Below are 20,364 nucleotides of genomic sequence, written 5' to 3'. Positions count from 1 at the left end.
TGGGCAGCAGTAAGAGCAGCGAGCAGAAAACAGTGAGCAATGTGAAAGCAGGGAGTTTTTACGCAGCGGAAGTATTGAGCAGCAAGCAAGCAACAACAAATGCATTCAAACATGACAAAGGAACCAGAAATTTCAGAACATGTGGAGACAAATGATTTAGGACAAGTGAAAATTGCATCATTCGCCAAAGCTGGGAAGTGGGTTTGGGTCAATGCCAAACAATATCGGGGCATTTTAAAACGAAGAATAGCTCGTCTAAAATGGGAGCAAACAAGGAAGAAACTCCCTCACAAAAAGCACCCAAACAAGTCTCCTCCACAAGCACGTGGCAACAAGAAGCCCAAAGGAAAAACCATTGATGATTTTGCCTTATATAGTCCCACATCCACACCTCTCACTTGGTCATCTGATCTTTATGTGAAAGAATTGTTAAATGCAAAACAAAGGTTGGAGGTGTTAGAAGCTAAAGGGCAGGAAAGAGATCATAAAATTCATATAATAACGGCTGAGAACAAGGCGTTAGCAGAAAGCAATAAAATTTTAGAAGAACAAGTGGCATTGCTACAGGGAGCTCTCCTGATAGGGAAGACAGAATGGCAACGCATGAAGGCGGAGGTGCAAAATGTAAAGAAATCTATAGTGGAAAGTACAGAGGTGGTGAATGTGAAATCATCCCAAGATAAAGGGAAAATGATTGTCCAAATAAACAACCATGAAGAGAACGCAAGAGAAGAAATGAAAGAAGATTCCACCAAAGTTTCCAAAACTTGAGCTCAAGTTATTAGTAATTCTGCTAATAAGGTTGACAACATGCAAGATAGTGAAGGCAAGGAAAGACAAAATAGGGCAGCAAACATAATTATTAAAGGGGTGAAAGACTATGGAAAAAATGAATGTACTCTTGACCTTGCAAGAGACTTCTTGAAAGACAAGTTGCTATGGCAAGGACAAATATACCAAGCATGGAGGGTGGGTAAGTTTAACAGGGAGAGAGCCAGGCCCATAAAAGTCATTATGCCTAGCTCACGTGATAAATATATTATTCTAAGCAAGAAGCATCTCTTGAGGGGTTCTCGTTTTTTCCTAGAAGAAGATTTAATTGTAAAACAACAGGAGGAAAGAAGAGAGGAAATTTTAAAAGTTAGGGCAGCAAGAGATGAAGGAAAGAGAGCATGGATTTATAAAGGCAAAGTTGTGATAGCACAATTTGGACCTCCTTCCAAAACAGAGCAGCAAGATGGTAATAAAGAAGAGGCAACAAACTCTTCAACAGGAAATCAGAAAGCAAGGTCAGTACGGGAAAACAGGGACAACGACTGAAATGTGAGTCTTGCACGTCAAAATAAATAGCAATCAAGTCATACCCAGGTTTCCTTGAGATTAGTTTGTTGGAACTGCAGAGGTTACCCATGGAGACGAGGACCTGGGTTAGGGCCTATTGCGGAAAATAGAGACATAATTTGCCTCATAGAAACACATGAGCATGAAGGGTGCAAGACACCTTTGTTTGAAGGATACTGGAAGATGGCAGTGTGGAACAAGGCAGCAGGGAATGGCAAAGGGCACGGGGGTATCATGGTTTTAGTAAGGGAGAAAGAAGGTCGTCTCATTCAGTTAGAAAAAGAAGACTCAAATAAGCAATTCATTTGGTTTAAAATATCAGAAAATGGAAACCACATTAGAATTGCAGCATGCTATTTTGCGCCACAGGTCTCAAAAATCTACAAAGGTAGAGGGCTTGACCACAAAGATCCATTTGCAGCTTTAAAAGCGGATATTGCAACATATTCTCAGCTAGGTGAAGTCCTTATAGTGGGTGATTTCAATGCTAGGACTGCAAGTGAGCAAGCTAGCATTCTTTGTTGTAAAGATGATTGTGACCCTATTTGGCTTACAGAAGAAAGCAATCATCAGTGGGAAAGAATTTCAGAGGACAAGGGCTGCAATCTCTTTGGTGAACAATTGCTTACTCTATGTGGGGCCTTTGATTTAGTCATTTGTAATGGCTTGACTAGATGGGCAAAGTCCAATAATTTCACTTGCAATACTTACAATGGAGCAAGTGTGGTAGATTATGTAATTTGCTCGCATGGTTTGTGTGAGAAAATGGACGAAGTTCTGGTTGGAGATCAGCGGTGGGCTTTGAAATCAGATCACAAACCAATTTATTTATGTTTCTCTTGGATTGGAAAGAAACAATTATAGTCAAAAATTCAGCATGTCCAACAAAATCTCCCACAGGGCAGAATTCTTTTGACCCCAGAAAATTGTAATACCTTCAAAATGACGTCAGAGAGGCTCTTTGAGAAGGAGAAAATTACAATTCACAGCCTTCATAGTCATGAATTAACACATTTAATTCAATGCGCACTTGCAAAGTGCAAAAGAACAAAAATTAAGAAGTCTGAAACAAATTGCTTTTCGGTTAATGCTTGGTTTGATGAGGAATGCAAAAAAGCAAGGAGAATCTGGAAAGAGTCAAACAAGGACAACATAAAGCTCAAATCTTACAAGCATTTATTAAGCAAGAAAAAGGCTGATTTCATGGTTTCAAAGAGGGAAGAACTAATCTTCCTTGGGAAAAATAATCCCAAATTATTTTGGAAGGAGCTCCAACCGAAAACGATACAAATTGGAAATAATATTACAGCTTCTAAATGGTTTGACTATGCAAGACAACTCTATGAGCAGGTTCCCAAGGTTGACCCTCTCCCCTTGGTCAACACGGATACTAAACTCTTCACGGTACAAGAGGTAGAGATGGGTATCAAGAAGTTGGGTGTTGGAAAAGCAAAAGACTTAGCTGAACTCGAAGCAGAATATCTAAAGTGGGGCTCAAAGATCCTTGCACCTCACATTACAAAAATCTTCAACAACATCATACAACAAGGGCTCCCCACAGATTGGACAACTAGTCTGGCAATACCTCTTTTCAAGAGCGGTGACATCAATAATCCCTCCAATTATAGGACCATCATGATAAACCCTTTGTTTGCAAAGCTATTTGGAAGCATGCTAGAAAACAAAATTAGCAAGTGGGCAGAAAAAAGAAATAACCGTGCTAAAGGGCAAGCAGGTTTTAGACCTAAGCATTCAACAGTTGATCATTGCATAACTTTAAGGCACATCATTGAAAAAGTTTGGGAGAATAAGGAAGAAGTCTTTCGTTGCTTTGTTGATTTCAGAAAAGCGGTTGACTCGGTTCCTAGGGATAAACTTTGGCAAAGAATGGAAGAACTTGGGGTTCCTAAACATTTGAGAGCAGCTGTGCATACGCTGTATGAAGAGGTGAAAGTCAAAATTAGAACTTCGGCAGGCATTTCTGAAAGTTTTAGAAGCGATATCGGGGTCAAGCAAGGTTGCCCACTGTCTCCTACCCTTTTTGGTTTATATATCGACAAGCTTGAGGAGTGGTTAAATTTGCAAGGGGGTGATGGTATCTATTTATGCAAGTTTGTTATAAGGCTTCTTTTGTATGCAAATGACCTTATTCTGATTGCTAAATCGACGCTTGGTTTGCAAGAGCACTTACTATCCCTTGAGCATTTTTGTAGAAGTGTGGAGATGCAAGTCAATATCAGCAAAACAAAAGTAGTGGTCTTCTCTAAGAAAAGAAAACATAACCAACATAAGTTCTACTTTGAAGGCAACATTCTGGAAGAAGTTGTGGAATACAAATACCTCGGAGTTGACTTCAACAAAAATCTAAGCTGGAATGGTTGTAGAAAGAAAAGAACTTTGGGGGGTTGGAAAGCATTTTATGCTTTTCAAAATAGGTGTAGAGAGGCAGAGTTATGGGACTGGAAGACCACTCAAACTCTTTTTGGGCTTCTAGTGATTCCAGTGATTCTATATGGTTGTGAACTGTGGGCTAGCAGTACTTCCGACATGCAGTGGAGACAAATTGAGAAAATTCAGAAGCGTTTGATTACAAACAAATTTAAGATTAAAAGTGCAGTGTCTTATGATATCTTGTTAAGTGAAACATGCGCTGCTCCTATTGAAGCAATTGCTATGGTGCGAGTCATAAGTTATTTAAAAAAAATTGAGCAAATGGAAGAGGGTAGATGGCCTAAGGTTGTCTTTAATGATAGATTGTGCAAGAGCAAAAAAACTTGGATGCAACAAAATAACAAATGGTTTAGTAAATGGGATATTTGTTTGAACGCGTGCCCCATAAACAGCAAAGAGATAAAAGCTTTTGTTATGGAAAAGTTCCACAAACGTACTTGGGAGAATGAGCTAGGAAGAAAGAAAAATTACTATATTGAAGTGTTTAATCCCACTCATAATTTTCAACCAAAAGCATACATAGAGGCCAATATCTCTTGGAGAGCCAAAATTCTTATTGCTCAGTTAAGGACTAATTCTCATCAACTCCGTTGTGAAACAGGGCACTGGAAAAGGCCAAAGGAAGTGTGGGAGGAAAGGGTATGCATTTTTTGTTCTTCCGGAAAAGTGGAAACAAAAAAACATTTCATTTTAGAATGTGAGGCCTTCAAAGACAACAGGGAAAGTTATGCAGATACGCTGGCAGCTAGCTCTTGGGATAATCTATTTAACGAGGGGTTTATCGAGAAGACGAGAGCATTTATTGTGAAGCTTCACAAAAAAAGGGCCGAATACATCAAGCAGATGAAAAAGCAATCTGTCCCATAGGCTATCTTTAGCCTCGTGGACGTTAAAATAATTTCTTTCTTTCTTTCTTTCTTTGCAAACCAAGTCAATATTTTCACAATTTAAATGAGGGCGCCTTCATTTTTAGAGAAAAAATTGGGGAGTTGTTGAGGCCTCAACACATTAACTACAAATAGGTAGTTCTAAACATAGGCATCATAGGAGGCAACAAAAATACAAAGCTTCGTCTCTATATTTCCATTTGTGTAAAGTGATGTTAGGGTGCAATTTTTTTTAGACTTGGATAAGGCAGTAGAGATCCTCTTAAATACAACCAATGTTCATCTCCAATGTATTTGAAATACCACTTTTCCTAAGGTTGCAGTTGCAACTATGGTCTTAGAGTTTGAGGACCCCCATTATCTTAGTAATCAAGACTTGCTAGTACTTCTCCTAACAAGGCTTCCCATCACTCATGTTCAAAGGTTTCTTTATTGGGGTCTTGAATATAGACTTTGTGATGTTCAAAGGTTTCTTTATTGGGGTCTTGAATATAGACTTTGTTTTCCTCCTAAATGTTCGATTCAACAATTAGTTTGCAATCTTATTTGATGTTCTTCTAATGTGAAAGTAAAATGCATTTAGGTTTTCCAAAGCTTTATTGGTCAAAGCTGTTTTTAAGTACCATTATCCTTTGATTTTGTTTTCAACCTCCCTTTACTTGTATATCATGGATTACATGTCTTAATCCAAGTTTTGATCCTTATGTAAGGGCCCCATTTCTATCTTTTTTTGTGGAAGCCCCCTATATAAATCCTAGGTTGTCTTTCTCACCTCTAAATCCTAGGTTGTCTTTCTCACCTCTAAACTAAGTTTATACCTAATTTTCTCTTGGTGATTCCACATGTTTGTAGACATTATTGGTCTTTAAAAGTCATTCTTCAAGGTGTAGTGTTAAATAGATGAGAAAATTGTGGGAAAATATTTAAGAGAAAATTCCTCACATTTCACTACCAATGATTTTGCAAAGATGCCCCGCGCCATAGTTTCAATGAAAATAACCACAACAGCTCAACAACTTAGCATACATGCTCAACAACAACTTAGAGTAGTGTCACCTCAAAATTCAAAGGACCCACAAAAAGAAATTTTTGGAGAACTTTGAAACTGGGTGCAAAAATAACAACTTCAACACTTTACCAACCAATTAAACCAATATTAATTAAATTTTAAATTTAATGTAAAATTAAAAAAAAATAAGTTTTGGTGAATGTCCTTATCATATAGTGTCATAGGGATATTTCATTCATTGGGCCACGCATAGGGATATTTCATTCATTGGGCCTTGCAGCTGCATTTGCACCTTCCTCTAGAAATTTCCTGTGTGGAACCCCAAATGGGCTTCATGTTTAAAAGGAACCCTTCATGTTAGGTGGTTGAAAGCTACCCAAGAAGCTTTTCATGTGCGTAGTAGGACCCACCCAAATAATTTGGCTCCCGTGACATGGAAACTAAACTTTGTTCTCCATATCCACTCGCATACGGTACCAATTAGTGGCGCGAACAATGTCGTCCTTTGAAAATTGACACAAAGTACCTGCCCTTTTGCCTTTTTTTTTGTCAAACCAAGCACGCCATACAGTGAAAGCAGTGTGTCGTACACCCTGTGAATGGGTCCAAACAACCCCACAAAACCTCAAATCGAATATATTAAAGATAAAGAAAACGGTAGCCAAGGTTTGACTCAAACTAAAGCCAATCCACCAGATTGCTCAAAGCTGAGGTGAAGTGACATTTTAAGTCAACAACTTAATATCTGGCCAAAAGTTAGAAGGAATTCCATCAATATCCACTAGGAATAAAGATTAAAAGTACATAAAATTGGGAGTTCATATTCAAGTAATGGGCGTTCTTGGAACTGTTTGCATCCCATCACTGTATTGGATAAGTCGAGAAATAGATATAAAATCCAATAAAAGTCCTGCATCATTAACTAGTCTATTAAGATACAGTATGGTTCGGCATGAGTTCCTCGTCTAGTAAAGTGGTCAACTCTTTAGACGCACCTCGTGAATTCCACCTTTGTAGTAGTTGACAACTGCACCTACTTTATTCCACTTGTGGTTTGTTGATAACCAGACTATCATTTGAATCTCATACTTGGGAGCCACGGTCAATTTCCAGGGTGCCATCATTTAGATTCCATGTCTGGACTCTAGTATGTGCTCAGTTGTCTTGCCACCTAGTAGTGCCTTCGAATAACATCTTGATATGTGGTAATGGAAAGAAAGATATTTCATGCAGAAAGGAGAGGGAGGGAAGGTATCGTGTAGCATTCATACAGAAGCTACATGATACAAAAGTTGTTTTGAACAATCAGTCACGCTACAATAATAACATACAAAAGCTTGTTATGTGCAGATTCATATTTGTTGTCAACTGGAAAAGAGAGCATGTGCAAATCATGACAGATTTATCTCATAAAAGGCATTTTCCCCAAAATCACATAATTTGACAAACTAATAAATTGCAACATCTAGAAATGGATTACTAACCACTAGGGATTCATCAAGGAGGGGGGGTGATAATCCCCCCACCAGGTTTCAAATCCCACAGGAATGTGGTATGCTTAACCACCCTCCAAATAAACATTGGGAGGCAGCCGTCATTGCCAGCAAAAGCAAGGCAGACATGAAGATGGACAATATTCCTAATCCCTGGTTCTGTCAGTATTCCTTGATGGTTTAATGGATTACTTTCTATAACTAAACTAAACATGAAATGTATCTGAATTTATAATCATTGTGTGCAGAACAAAAAGCAGAAAACTAGAAATGGAAATCTGGACAAACAAAGACAGAACAAAAAAGGAGGCTGGATAGCAGATTAAATCAAAGGGCACAAATACATGAGAAACATAGCCAGAAAAGTATCTCAAATATCATGCAATATACAAGGTGTGCTACTATCAAAAGACTCTGGCGCAATGAATAAACATATTCCTTTTCGGTAAGGATACACACATGTTTTAATGTCTGGGGAGCTATGAACCCGAACTTTGCATTATCAAGGTAAAATCCACATTAACTCAGCCTACTACTACACATAACCAGCGCACTGTGCCCACTAGGGTTTGAACTCTGGTAATTATTGTGGTGACAACCCATGTCAACCACTAGACCATAGCCTGACAGAATCAAGGAATCATACGCATTCAATGTAATTCCTTCTTTTGATAATATGTCTTAGCCACATCATTAGTGAAATGAGACATGTAAATGTGCTCTTTTCTGTTAACAGCTCAGCAACCGCACTATGCGAAATGAACTAAACCATGTAAACAAACCCTCCATTCAAAGACTCAAAATAAATCCAAATGAATTAAAATCGATTGGCGAACAAGATACAAAACAACCAATCCTGCCACACAGGTCAGGTGGTTGGTCAAAATTACAAAAGATTTTCCAGAGACACAAAATAAAATTCAACCCCTGATTCCAACCCCTAACTAAACTATAGACAATTTCTGTCGCTCTGTCCAACATGGACTGAGTAAAAGTTTATGCCTGCTAAAATCAGCAAATTGCGAGAATCAGCAGACTGCAAAAAGCAATGCATGCTGAAGACTATGTACCAGTAACAGTTGTGACCCTAATCAATGTAAGCCTTTGGTGGCAACAGTGAACTGTATTACATTCAAAGTTTTCCCTCAAAGAGCCTTCGTTTACATTTGATATCTGAACAAGATGAAACTCGATAACTAGTTTAAAGCTTATCATTGTATCTGCCCCTAAGTCTTCTAAAAGCCACCCATTTCATAGTATCATACAAAATCTTCTACTTGTTTCCTGGCTAGGTATTTCTCCCTTCGCTCCTACAACACAAAAGAAATTGCAGTCTTCAAGATCTGTGCATTTGGAAACCAAAGTCAATTGCCTAGGTAATATAAACAATAAAATTCGTCCTTACCCATTCATCTAGAACTCCTGCTGGAGTTGTTGATTTTGGAGCATTGTCATCCTGAGGCTTTTTCTGTGCCTGGATGAGAGCTTCAGCTTCTGCAAGACGTTTCTTCAAGTTATCTAGATCCTTCACAAGTAAACAAGATTTATCGTGGAAGTTAAAAAAATATAGTTGGAGTTCTTTAGGAGTTATGGTTAAGATTAGACAGAGATACTACAATATAAGCCAAAATATTTTCCCCTCTGCAGATGGTCATAGGTTTCTACAGGAAATCATTGGAACTTTCCTAAAATCAAACAAGCTAAAATCAAACCAAAAAATGATGAGGATTTATCATGAGATGAACTAAAAGCATGTTGGTTATTGTCTGGTGTCATTTTACCTGGCAAGGGCGTTGAGGATCCAGAAACACTACTTGCAAAACTCTTTCCACTGCCACTAATTCCTTATGCTCGTCAAACTTCAGTTGGGTGGATTGCAAGGGATTTTGATGTTACAAGACAAGGAAAATTGTTTATTGATTTTCACACACAGTGAAAAACTTATAAACTATAATTTGAATCATAAAGCTTAGATAATAAAATTTGAATTCATTGAGCAAAAGCAAAATGCATGAGTCTTACCAGTTCTGAAGTGAATTCAGCCCCTTCTTTGACTTTCAAACTAACAATCCTAAATTTGTCTTTTGTCTTTTTCTCATTAGGATGCTCTGGCTGCTCGACAAACTTCATAACTGTGTGACATCTCTGTGTGTTAAAAGATCTTACAGGACTGTCTAGATTACTTGTACAGGACTACATTTATTTCAAGCAGACATACATCAACGAGTAAAAAAAATCTGGTCAGCTTAGATTGAATAATCAATGTTGAATTAGACTAGATTGTTTGTGATTATGCTTCATCATAGGATAGTAGCAACTTGTATGCTTTCCTTTGGCCCATACTGCAATAGAGACATTAAATGTGCAACCAATGTTCACAAGCAGCAGCCATATGGAACATAGGCAAGTGACTTAACCCATCACGCCTTTAATAAAATTTATTCAAAAATGAGAAGAAAGAAAGGAAACCAAGCTTGCATGCATACAAAACACACAATAGTAATGGGAAATATGAGATGTTAACATATACATAAAGAAGGCTAGCCACATTAGGTATCAACAAAATAGAATAAAATACACTTCTAGATAAACATAATTGCTTGAAAGTCAAACAAGAGAACTTCTGTATTTCTTCAGGAATGTCGAGTATTTACTTCTTTACATATTTTTTTCTACAACAAATTCACCTTTAGAACATGACATTTTCTCGATTACATTCTTTTGTGAGAACTAGGCCTAATTTCCTTGTTTTCTCCACTGAAAATATGTTATAATCTCATCATTTTCCCTAGAAATTTTGTTAACTCTCCCAAGACAGAATTTGTCATTTATCCACCAACCTTGATTGTAACTAATATTTCAGTATAAATATATCTTGTGTCACTGATCAAAGTAAGAAAATTATGTCACAAAGATGTCTTAAATAACTAACTGGAGATAAAACTTGCAGCAGCTCCGAATTGAGAACAAAAAAATTACAAAGCTCAATTTCTGAAAATGAACAATTTTTTGCATTTGACTACCTTTTTGTCAGTTTTTGAAAATGAACAAATTTTATGATTTTTCTGGGGTGTTTCTCTTTTCTTTTCTAACAATTCTACTATGCATGTAAAACTTAGCTAAGGATTTCATACTTCTATGAGCAGTTGTGTATGTTATAGAAGATCTCTAAACATGAAGGATTCCTCACTAAAGTGTGCAGAATGAACTGCAAAATGAAGTTATCAAAAATAAAATGCATGGCCAAGGGCAGAGGTTTGGTGATAAATTGCTTACATAATTATCTTAGCTGCAGCTGGCTACAAGCACCATTCAAAATTTGGCAAATCAAATATTTAAATTATAGTAGGAACCAGTGTTTTAAAACTAGGACTCAGCCGACAGTCAACTCAGACTTGGACTTAGACTTGGCTATGACTCAAACCAAATTGAATTTAATGACTTGGTTTGCTAAAACAATACATAAAATATTTAAATTTTAATGAAAAATAAAATCATTTTAAAGATCCCAAAAAAGCAAAAAAGACAAAATATGCAGAGTCTGTTCATGTGTATACCATGTAAGGGTGAATATTTCAAAATGTGCATAATTAGGTTTTAGGGTGCTATGAATTAGGGTTTAGGTATTAATTTTTTTAACTTTGATTTTTCCCTTGAAAACTAAGTAGCCCGTGTTGGACCGGTTTGGTACTGAACCAACTGAGTCATGCATTGACTAGGCCAGTTTGGTACCAAACCAGTCCCTGAACTAAGCAGAAGGTCAAGTGGACTTGATTTGGGATCAACTCAGTTCAGCCGATTCCAAGTCCAAGCAGACCAAGCTTAGAAACACAGGTTGGAACAACCACTGTAATGTAGCCCAGGAAAGAATGAGAACAAAGCTGAGGTTGGGTCAAGGTAGAAAATCATTTACTGTTGATTGTGCTACTAACCAATCCAATCAAAGAAGGTATTGAAACAGAAGGCAGTATGATCTATGCTCAAGGGAAGGAGATTCTATGCCAGGTGGCAGTTACTCAGCAGTTCAACAATTTAATTGCTAATTTAGTCCAAATCCTTTTAAGCAGACTCAAAACATGTCTGTTGCTTTGATGGTTAATCCTCGAGAAAAACAGAAGAAGAAATTTAAAACTAATGCTATTAGTCAGGTCAAGTGACATGGAATGTGCATTCAGCAGGGAAGACAAGAGGCTGGAAGCTGGGAGAGATGGATATACTATTGGCTACCTACTTCAAGTGGTTGGAGGCAGAAATGGAACAGGTCACATCGGAATACTGCCTGCACCAGCTAGCCCTTGTGATTGCAGAAGATGTCACCTTTACCAACTTCAAAGTGGCTATAAACCAATGCACTGATCCAGATGTTCTGAGTCCGCAAGGTGTCTTCCGGTAACAAATGTTAAAACTTAAATATACAGAAGAGTGGTCAATGACTGTTTGTATAGAGCTTAGCTTGGTAATGGAACATCCAAGCACCAGTCTTGATGACCTTGACAATTTTGCACGCCTGAAATGGCACCTGCAACATGCTCAGGCATGCAAGATTTAGAACCTATGCAGAAAAGCAGTGGTTTTTGACATGGAAAGCACAGCAGTCACTTCACAGAGCCTGTCACAGGCAACTGTGCAGACAGAACCATCATGCTGAACCTAGGTCATTCCCATGATGTGCCCATTGCCTAGCAGTTAGCACCTACCATTATGGGACCATGGGTTAAAGATCTGTTCCTTGATGCTGATGTGGCATCTCCAACTTTTTCTCATAGTAATTGCAGACTGATCACAGATTTATATATGTCATGTTTTGTTTACTATGAAAATAGCTGATGGCCATTGGAGCCTTATAACCACTTCACTTAATAAAATTTTACCTCCAGAGCAAGCAAGCTATTCATCTCAGATCATGTGAGTCCCAGTGGGGTAGTGGTTTAGTGGTGAAGACAGTTGCAAATTCAGACCACCCACCAAGGTTTCCCCAAGACACTGGCAGTTCATGTGAGGTTGCACTGAAAATTAATTAGGCATCTCATATACTATTATTTATTCTATTGAAATTTACATGAAATAAAAATTTAAAACCCGTGCCTAATGAATTACACATCTCACAACTTTATGAGGTCAAGCATAATCATTAAAAAGAGATTAAAGTCTTAATTAGTTAAACCATAAATCTTGTCTCTCATACATTTGAAAACTTTAAAATTTATTTTGTTATAAATTTGATTGAGGCCTTTGGAGTTTCACATATAAGCTGCAATCACAAATTATTTGCAGAATTTCTTATTTCTTTTCTACATGGCTTACACTGAATATTATGTAGTAAATCCTTTTATCTTATTGTTGTCACTATAATTACTTTCAGTCTAGAAAAGAAGAAAAAAGATGAAGCCCTTACCTGTTGCTAAAATTGACTCTTTTGGAGCAAGAATGCCATTAGGAGGCCGCATAAAACAACTTTTAGGAGCATTTGTCTGGAACTGAAACCACAATTTCAAACAATTCATAACAAGTTACTTCAAAGCATAGATAACTTTTCAAGCCATAAATCCAGCTTTGTAAATAATGGAGAACATGGTAAGTCCTGATCTTGAGCTCCTGATCCCCATTGGATTGTCTGGTTACATTTGCCTTGTCTTAATTTTGTTACAATGCCAATGATTTGTGTACACGCAACAACTTCTTTGAAACTGTCTTTCTAAATGTTGCGTACTAACAATTAGGCCATATAATAGTGTGATGACTGCATGAGAGAAACATATTGTGACAACTCCACAAAATCAACAACAGCAGCTAACATTAGAACTAAGCAATACCTAACAAGCATGCCAAATCATAAATACCCACTAACAATTAGACCAAATCTACTATCCTTCCAAGAATGGGAACAATAGTACAAAACTACTTGGAGATCGAGGCCAGTTCAAGTATTCCAGTACACTGCTTTTGCATTGTCCTCATTGTCTCTAAGATTATCAAATGCACAAGACAACTTAATGGAAACAGACGTGGTAAATGGAACCTTGTATTAATCATGTCCAGTATATCATATGTACATGCAAGAACAAAGGAAAATTGACATAACAAACACCATTGGTTAAGAATCAAATGAAAATTATTATATAAAGAGCTCATGTAATCCTCTAGTTTAGAAAAAGGGGAGCAGTATAAGTTGAACTCTATGTGACTGACGCTTGTTAAAATAACTAGGTACACTATTATAATTACATCTTCCGATCCAGACCCTACTGCATGAGCTCAGCTAATGACTCATTGAAACATGACCCCATACACGGTAGCCACTACCATTAGGACCTAAATGTAGTCTGTACATGTGATAGCTCCATGGGAATTGATCTCACCGTCCTCCAACAACCAAACCTAAATAATTCTATTTAACAATCACAACATAGGTGACAAAAATATTGTAGCCAGCAACAATGAGTCAATGCTTATGGAACTAACACACCATTCATTAACAGAGGGATCAGATCTGCTAACAGTTAAAAGAATTGTCAATCATTGCAGACTCCATTACGTACATGACCTAATACATGCCACCCAATAACCTGCAGACCAAACTTGCCAACAGGACTACCCAAAAACCATTAGTGCAGACCTTCTAACAAATAGGCCAAATTATAACGTGCATCACTTCAGACTCCACTGGAACCAGCTAAATCATCACACCAATTAACAAATAGACCAAAGCTGCCAAACAAAAACACAATTTTTTCTTTGCACCATTCTAGAATCCTGGAATCAAACTAAAACAACCCACTGAGTAACAATTCTTTAGACCAACCACTCTAACAAATATGCTAAATAATGTCATGTAGATTCCACGGAAGTTGACATGAAACATGCTACACTAACATGTTAGAACTAGACCAAAACTTATAGTGGTCACAGTCTCACAGATATCCAACTATTTTGACTCCAACATTGTACACTCCATGGGAATTGGCTTAGCCATGAGAGGTTAACCAGACTGCTGAGGAGTAATGTCTTAGCCCCCACCAGGATTCAAATCACCCCAAAGTGGCTGATTCACCCCTGCAAGGGTGCCCAAAAGGCGATAGAACTATAATCGTCATTAAATCAGGTCATGTGGCCTCGTGCCCCTCCAGATCAAAAACTGCAAACAGTGTCCCACCTTCGGGTGATGGCTGTAGATTGGGATTTACGATCACAGATGATTCCCTGGAAGGATTCTCATCTCCATGTAACTTGGCTTGATATCTAAGCCACCCACTGATAGTGAAACTAATCATTCTAAAAATTGTCGCTGTAAACCATGAGAATCGATCCAATCAAACAACCAAACCAAACCTGCTAGAAAATACCAAATTATTCGGGACGCCCATTGTAGATACAACAGGAGCTGATCTAACACAAGTTATCCACTAACACTCAGGCCAAACATTCTAAAACTATTTGATAAGTCATCACAGACTCCATGGAAGTTTTCTTAAAACATACTAGCAAAGACTAAACCTGCCACCAAATACCCAAAACTATTTTGTGTACAACTGCACAAAATCCATGGGAATTGACCTCATAAAAACCACCCATAACCAATTTGACCAACGCTTTTTAACAAACAGATCAAACAATAACCGACCGGACCTCCATACACACGGTGTGAATCCCGCTGCCTAATAACCACGGAGTTATGTTTGGTCCTTCAGCTTTAACATCAAACAATACTCGAGTCTATGGGTATTGTCCTAATACAATCTATCTACCCACTCACAATTAGTAGACCACACTCCACAAACAAATAAACCAAACTGTTTCATGGAAAGAACCAAACAGTCCATATGTAACTTCCCAAAGCAAAAACCCCATTTCACCACTCAGCCTTCCAAAAACCTTTTCAATAAATTGCTGACAAAAAAAATGAACGCCTACCTTGAATGCGACGTAAGATCTGCTCACGTTTTTAATCCTCACAGCGCTGGAGACCTGCTTCCCCGGCTCATCTACATCACATCCAGTAACTCAAATCTCAGAAACGATGACAAATTCAATCCAGCTTACATAAAAAGCAAAAGCTCCGCGGGCACTTACATATGAAATAGAGTTTCCGGTCGGGATCGAACCGCAGGCGTCGCCTGACAAGAAAGGAGGCCTTGGCAATCGCCCCAAAGATCTCTGTTTTGTATTTTGTGGGTGCCGATTGCTGTTAGGGTCTCGATCAACTGACCCCCTGTTGCTATTATTACCATTAGTAACGCTGCTGCTGCTTCCTCCATTGTTCAGCCAGGGCATAGGGCAGAGATTCCAGCCCTTGGAACTCCGCTGCGTTGTAGGACCCCAAACTCAGCTGTGGCCATCATGCAACCAGTGTTCGAATCCCTTCCCTTCCCGGAGCTTATAGAATTCGGTCATATACTGAAGAGGCGGGTATGGCTCTGAAGGACAGAATTAAGCATCAAAATAAGACCTTTTAGATGAGAAAGTGCAGGCAGGTTGATGGCAGAGAGCTGGTCGGGTATGAATTTAGCAACCTTGATTCGTTCCTCAAATCATTGAATGCAATGGCAATCCAGAGAGTATATTCTCTTTGACTTTGCCATCCCTTCCTTTTTGCAACCCCCATGGGCTCCCCCTTTCGTTCTTCTTTCCTTCGGATTTTAGCAAGCTTCAACCATGATTGCACGTTCTATCAAGCTAAATTGTTTATTTGTTTGCCAGAACTGCAAACTTCTTTACAACTTCAACTTTACAGAGCTTCCATGGAGTTGGGGGTCACAAGTCACTTCCATTTGGCTTCATATACGCAAGAAGCCTGCATCAACAATGTAATGAATAGTATTACCACGAGAAGCTACAGTGTTAATGGTTCATCCGTTTTTAAAATAACTCTAAAATGTTCACACGTGTATCAATGTATTATGGTTTATTGGGCTCTGTTAATCCTGTAATAAAACCATTTTCTTTGGCTAAAATTTTATGGGTGTCGGAGTCTCTTAATCATGTAATAAAGGATTTTCTTTGGTTAAAAATTTAACATAGATTCGATTCTATTGTTCAGGCCTTGTGCACAGGTAGGGTTTCCAGACCTTAAATGAATTCAAATCTTGAAATATTTTCGCATAATTGTAAATCGATATAAATTGATTAAATTTTTTAATAAAGAGTTTTTATATACATTGGAGAATGTTGTATAAATGTTTTAAAGTATGTTTTACAGATGTTTTATATAAAAGTTTAGTTAAAACCATTGACAATTCAATAAAATAGAAATAGAGATAGAATCAAAAATATTTTAGTTAAAACCATTGACAATTTAATAAACGTCCTACAAAAATGAAGATGTTTATTTTTTTAAGTCAATAATATTAAAAATATTTATTTATTATTTATTTAAATTTAAATTTAAAGAAAATTATGTGCATGAGACGTAAAATAGACAGTGTTATTCATTCGAATTTTTGTGGGTAAAAATTTAATTATGCTAAGGGTTGGTGTGCTCCAGGTTGGGCATGATTTTCAGGTGATTTTGATAGCTTAGATGTTCCTGGGTCATTGCTACACAAGTCATAGGTTAGGTGTGTGTTGGGTCCCTATAATACTAGTGATTACCCCATTACTATTGTAGTTATACCCTTATTAATATTGTTGTGCCCCTATTGCCCCATATTGTTATTACTATACCCCATAGAATCTCTCTATTGTTATTTTTGTGGCTTTATATTATTATTGTTAGGTCCGCTGGATTATATTGTGACTCCTTAGACTCCTATATATAAAAAGGAGGTTTTGTCATTTGAATCATCCAAGAATTGTTCATTTATGTAATGTAAAGGAGGTTGCCCCCTCGAAGAGGATGAATTCTAAGGCATTGATCTATCTTTTCTATCTTTTCTTGAGCTAGTTTCATAACATTTGGTATCAGAGCTTTGGATTCTAGGGTTTCACTGCTCCAAACAGGTCATCGTGGCATTTTCGCTATAACTTTTTTTCTGCGACATTTCAGAAGTTGCAAAAAAAAACCCATTTGAGAAGAAATCGCGATGAACTTTGCGTCCAAATTTCAGAGCTTTTTGCGCTATATTTGCGGAGATATGATCTGAGGAAGTTGGTCTTTTTGCAGACTCCTGAATTACATTCCAAACAGGTGACCTGGGGAAAATCGTCATAACTTTCTCTCTGGGGATCGGATTGAAATTTCGTAAGAAGGTACAGAAAGAGGACGAACTGTAGTTTCTTGTATGCATTTTTCAGATCCGATGGTCAAAATAGTGACTCGTGGCACGTCGTACAAGTTCGCTCTACTGAACTAGTCTATAATCAAGTCACTGTGGGAGATTTCGCATAACTCTTCTTTGGAGAATCCAATTTGGGTCAGATTTGTGGCATTGGAAAGAGGAAACAAAGGGCTACTGCAGGTCACAAATTCAGAACTAAATGATCTGAAAGTACAGAGATACATCAGAGGCAATATCGAGCTCCTACAAAGTGAAAAAATGTGTGTAGATTTTCTTAAATTTTTGCTTAAGCTTGGTTTGAAAATTTATTTTGAAAGAATTCAAAGGGCATAATAGAGCATTATTATCGGTAACTGATGCCCCAAGGAAAGAAAATGCAAACACCTTGTAAGGAACCTGAAAGCTCTGGCATGACTCATGAAGAAGAAGAAGAAATGTTATATGATATATCAAAATTACAAGAACAAGTGCAACAAGTGTCACTTGCACAAAAAGCAAAAATCTAAGATGGATGGTTTAAGGAAAGATGTAGAAGCTAAGATGGATGGTTTAAAGAAAGGTGTAGAAGCTAAGATGGATTGTTTAAGAAGGCGTAGAAGCTAAAATTGATGGCATGGAGATAAGATGGAAGAATTGAAGATAAATATGAATAAGTTGCTACAAGAAATGGTCACTAAGGGTGAAAGGGTACTAAAGGAAACTCATGATGAGAACAAAAGAAATGTTAATCATGATTCCATAGACTCTAATGTTGGATCAAAGACTCACCATATTCCAAAAATCGATATGAGGAATTTTGATGGCAAGGATCCCGCCACATGGATATTACAGATGGAGCAATTCTTCGATCTCAATAATGTGCAAAACACACAAAAGGTACGTATGGCAACTTTATATTTGGAACCAAATCAGTTTGTATGGTATCAATGGCTTTGCTCTCGTAAACAATTTATCACTTGGGCAATTTTACGGAAGAATTGATAGCACATTATGAGGATACAAAAAGCAACACTTTTTTTAGCCAATTGATAAGTCTCAAACAAAAGGGTTCAATAATGGAGCACATTGAGGAGTTTCAAAAATTGAACATAAGGGTAAAAGATATTCCAGAGGAGCATAGGATTGATGTGTTCATAGGGTCTTTAAAGGATAATATCCAACATGATGTTCGCCTTTGGGAACCTGATTCATTAGAGAAGGCATTCAGGTTAGCAAGAAAAATGGAAAGCAAAATTATGGCAACCAGGAAGCATACCACTCACAACTATAAAGATGGAAGTGTTGTTGCCCCTAGTCTTCCACAACCTATAAGGTTGACACACAACAATTGGAAGAAAAAAGAGCAAAAGGGCTTTGTTACAGTTGTGATAGCAAATACACTAAAGGTCATAAGTTTGCTGAGAAGAAATTATTCTACATAGATTGTGAAGAGGAAGAAGAAAAGGAGCAAGAAAGGTCAAAAGAAGAGGATATACTCCAGGAACAAAGCCTAGATGAAGAACAAATAAATCCGACCATATCTTGTAATGCATTGGCGGGAATTACCACTCCTCAAACCATCAAGATAGAAGGACAAATCAAGAAGAAAAGGTAATAGTGTTGATTGATTCAAGAAGCACCCACAATTTTATTCATTGTAAGGTAGCAAAAGAATTGAATTGCTTCCTATATCTAGCACCAGAGTGTCAAGTGATGATTGCAAATGGAGGAACAATAAATTGCTCTGGAAAGTGCCATAATATCAAGCTATCCATGGGAGAATATGTATTGACTAGCCAATGCTTTCCATTCCAATGGGAGGTGCTGATGTTGTACTAGGAGTCCAATGGCTACAATCCTTGGGTACAATAGCTTTTAATTTTCAAGAACTTTTCATCAAATTTTCTACGGAAGGAAAGGAAGTTGAATTAAGGGGTATTGCAGGGAAACCAGGAAAGATAATCAACTCTAATGGTATGACAAAGCTTCTAAAAAAGGAGCAAAGAGGTGTAATTGCACAATTATGTTCGCTAGATGTTTCCACATTGGAATCATCTATTTCTCCAGATCTCCAAAAAGTCCTGGACAATCATTCCAAGGTATTTGAGACTCCCAAAGGTCTCCCACCTATGCGTGATCATGATCATGCTATTCATCTGATTCCAGGAAGTGTTCCTCCAAACATCAGGCCGTACAGATATCCCTATGTCCAAAAGAGTGAAATTGAACGTATGGTTGCAGAAATGCTAGAGGCTGGTATAATTCAACCGAGTCAAAGTTCTTTCTCTGCTCCAGTAGTATTGGTGCACAAGAAGGATGGATCATGGCGCATGTGTCCGGATTATAGGGAGCTCAACAAGCTCACTATTAAAGATAAGTTCCCCATTCCTGTCATTGATGAATTACTGGATGAATTGCATGGATCAATTTACTTCACCAAGTTGGATCTTCGTTCAGGATATCATCAAATCAGAATGAAGACTGAAGACATTCCGAAAACAACATTTAGAACTCATGAGGGTCATTATGAATTTTTGGTCATGCCTTTTGGCCTTACCAATGCACCTTCAACATTTCAAGGTTTGATGAATTCAATTTTCAAACCATTCCTTAGAAAATTTGTGTTAGTATTTTTTGATGATATACTAATCTACAGCAAGTCTTGGAAGGAACATGTTGACAGGATGCTACAACTATTGGAGGAGAAACAATTATATGCAAAAAGATCCAAATGTTTCTTTGGAGTCCAGGAGGTGGAATATTTGGGTCATATTGTATCTCATGAAGGAGTTAAGGTAGACCCTAGCAAAATTAAAGCCATTAAGGAATGGAAAATCCCCACATCCATAAAGCATCTGCGAGGATTTCTCGGGTTGACAGGGTATTATCGCAAGTTTGTTAAGAATTATGGGAGAATAGCAGCACCTCTAACAACATTATTGAAAGAAAGATGCATTTTCATGGACTCGGAAGCAACAAATGCCTTTGAA

The 20,364-nt window shown here is 37.6% G+C and overlaps 1 pseudogene across 1 annotated transcript; it reads right to left on the bottom strand.

Moving 5' to 3' along the window:
* Positions 1–8,130: 8,130 nt before the first annotated feature.
* On the bottom strand, positions 8,131–16,053 carry LOC149203495 (vesicle-associated protein 4-1-like; annotated as a pseudogene). Its single transcript, XR_016253704.1, has 8 exons — positions 15,252–16,053; positions 15,093–15,163; positions 12,577–12,658; positions 9,204–9,313; positions 8,963–9,040; positions 8,587–8,706; positions 8,447–8,491; positions 8,131–8,217 (listed from the first exon to the last, which is right to left on the bottom strand). The product of XR_016253704.1 is annotated as a vesicle-associated protein 4-1-like (transcript).
* Between the last annotated feature and the right edge of the window lie 4,311 nt (positions 16,054–20,364).

This window comes from Pinus tabuliformis, chromosome 2_1 (assembly GCF_031772625.1).
Source record: "Pinus tabuliformis cultivar Carrire ecotype Pingquan chromosome 2_1, CPIR1, whole genome shotgun sequence".
Lineage (NCBI taxonomy): Eukaryota > Viridiplantae > Streptophyta > Pinopsida > Pinales > Pinaceae > Pinus > Pinus tabuliformis.
The sequence above is the reverse complement of the archived record's forward strand: the minus strand, read 5'-3'. Positions and strand labels throughout refer to the sequence as shown.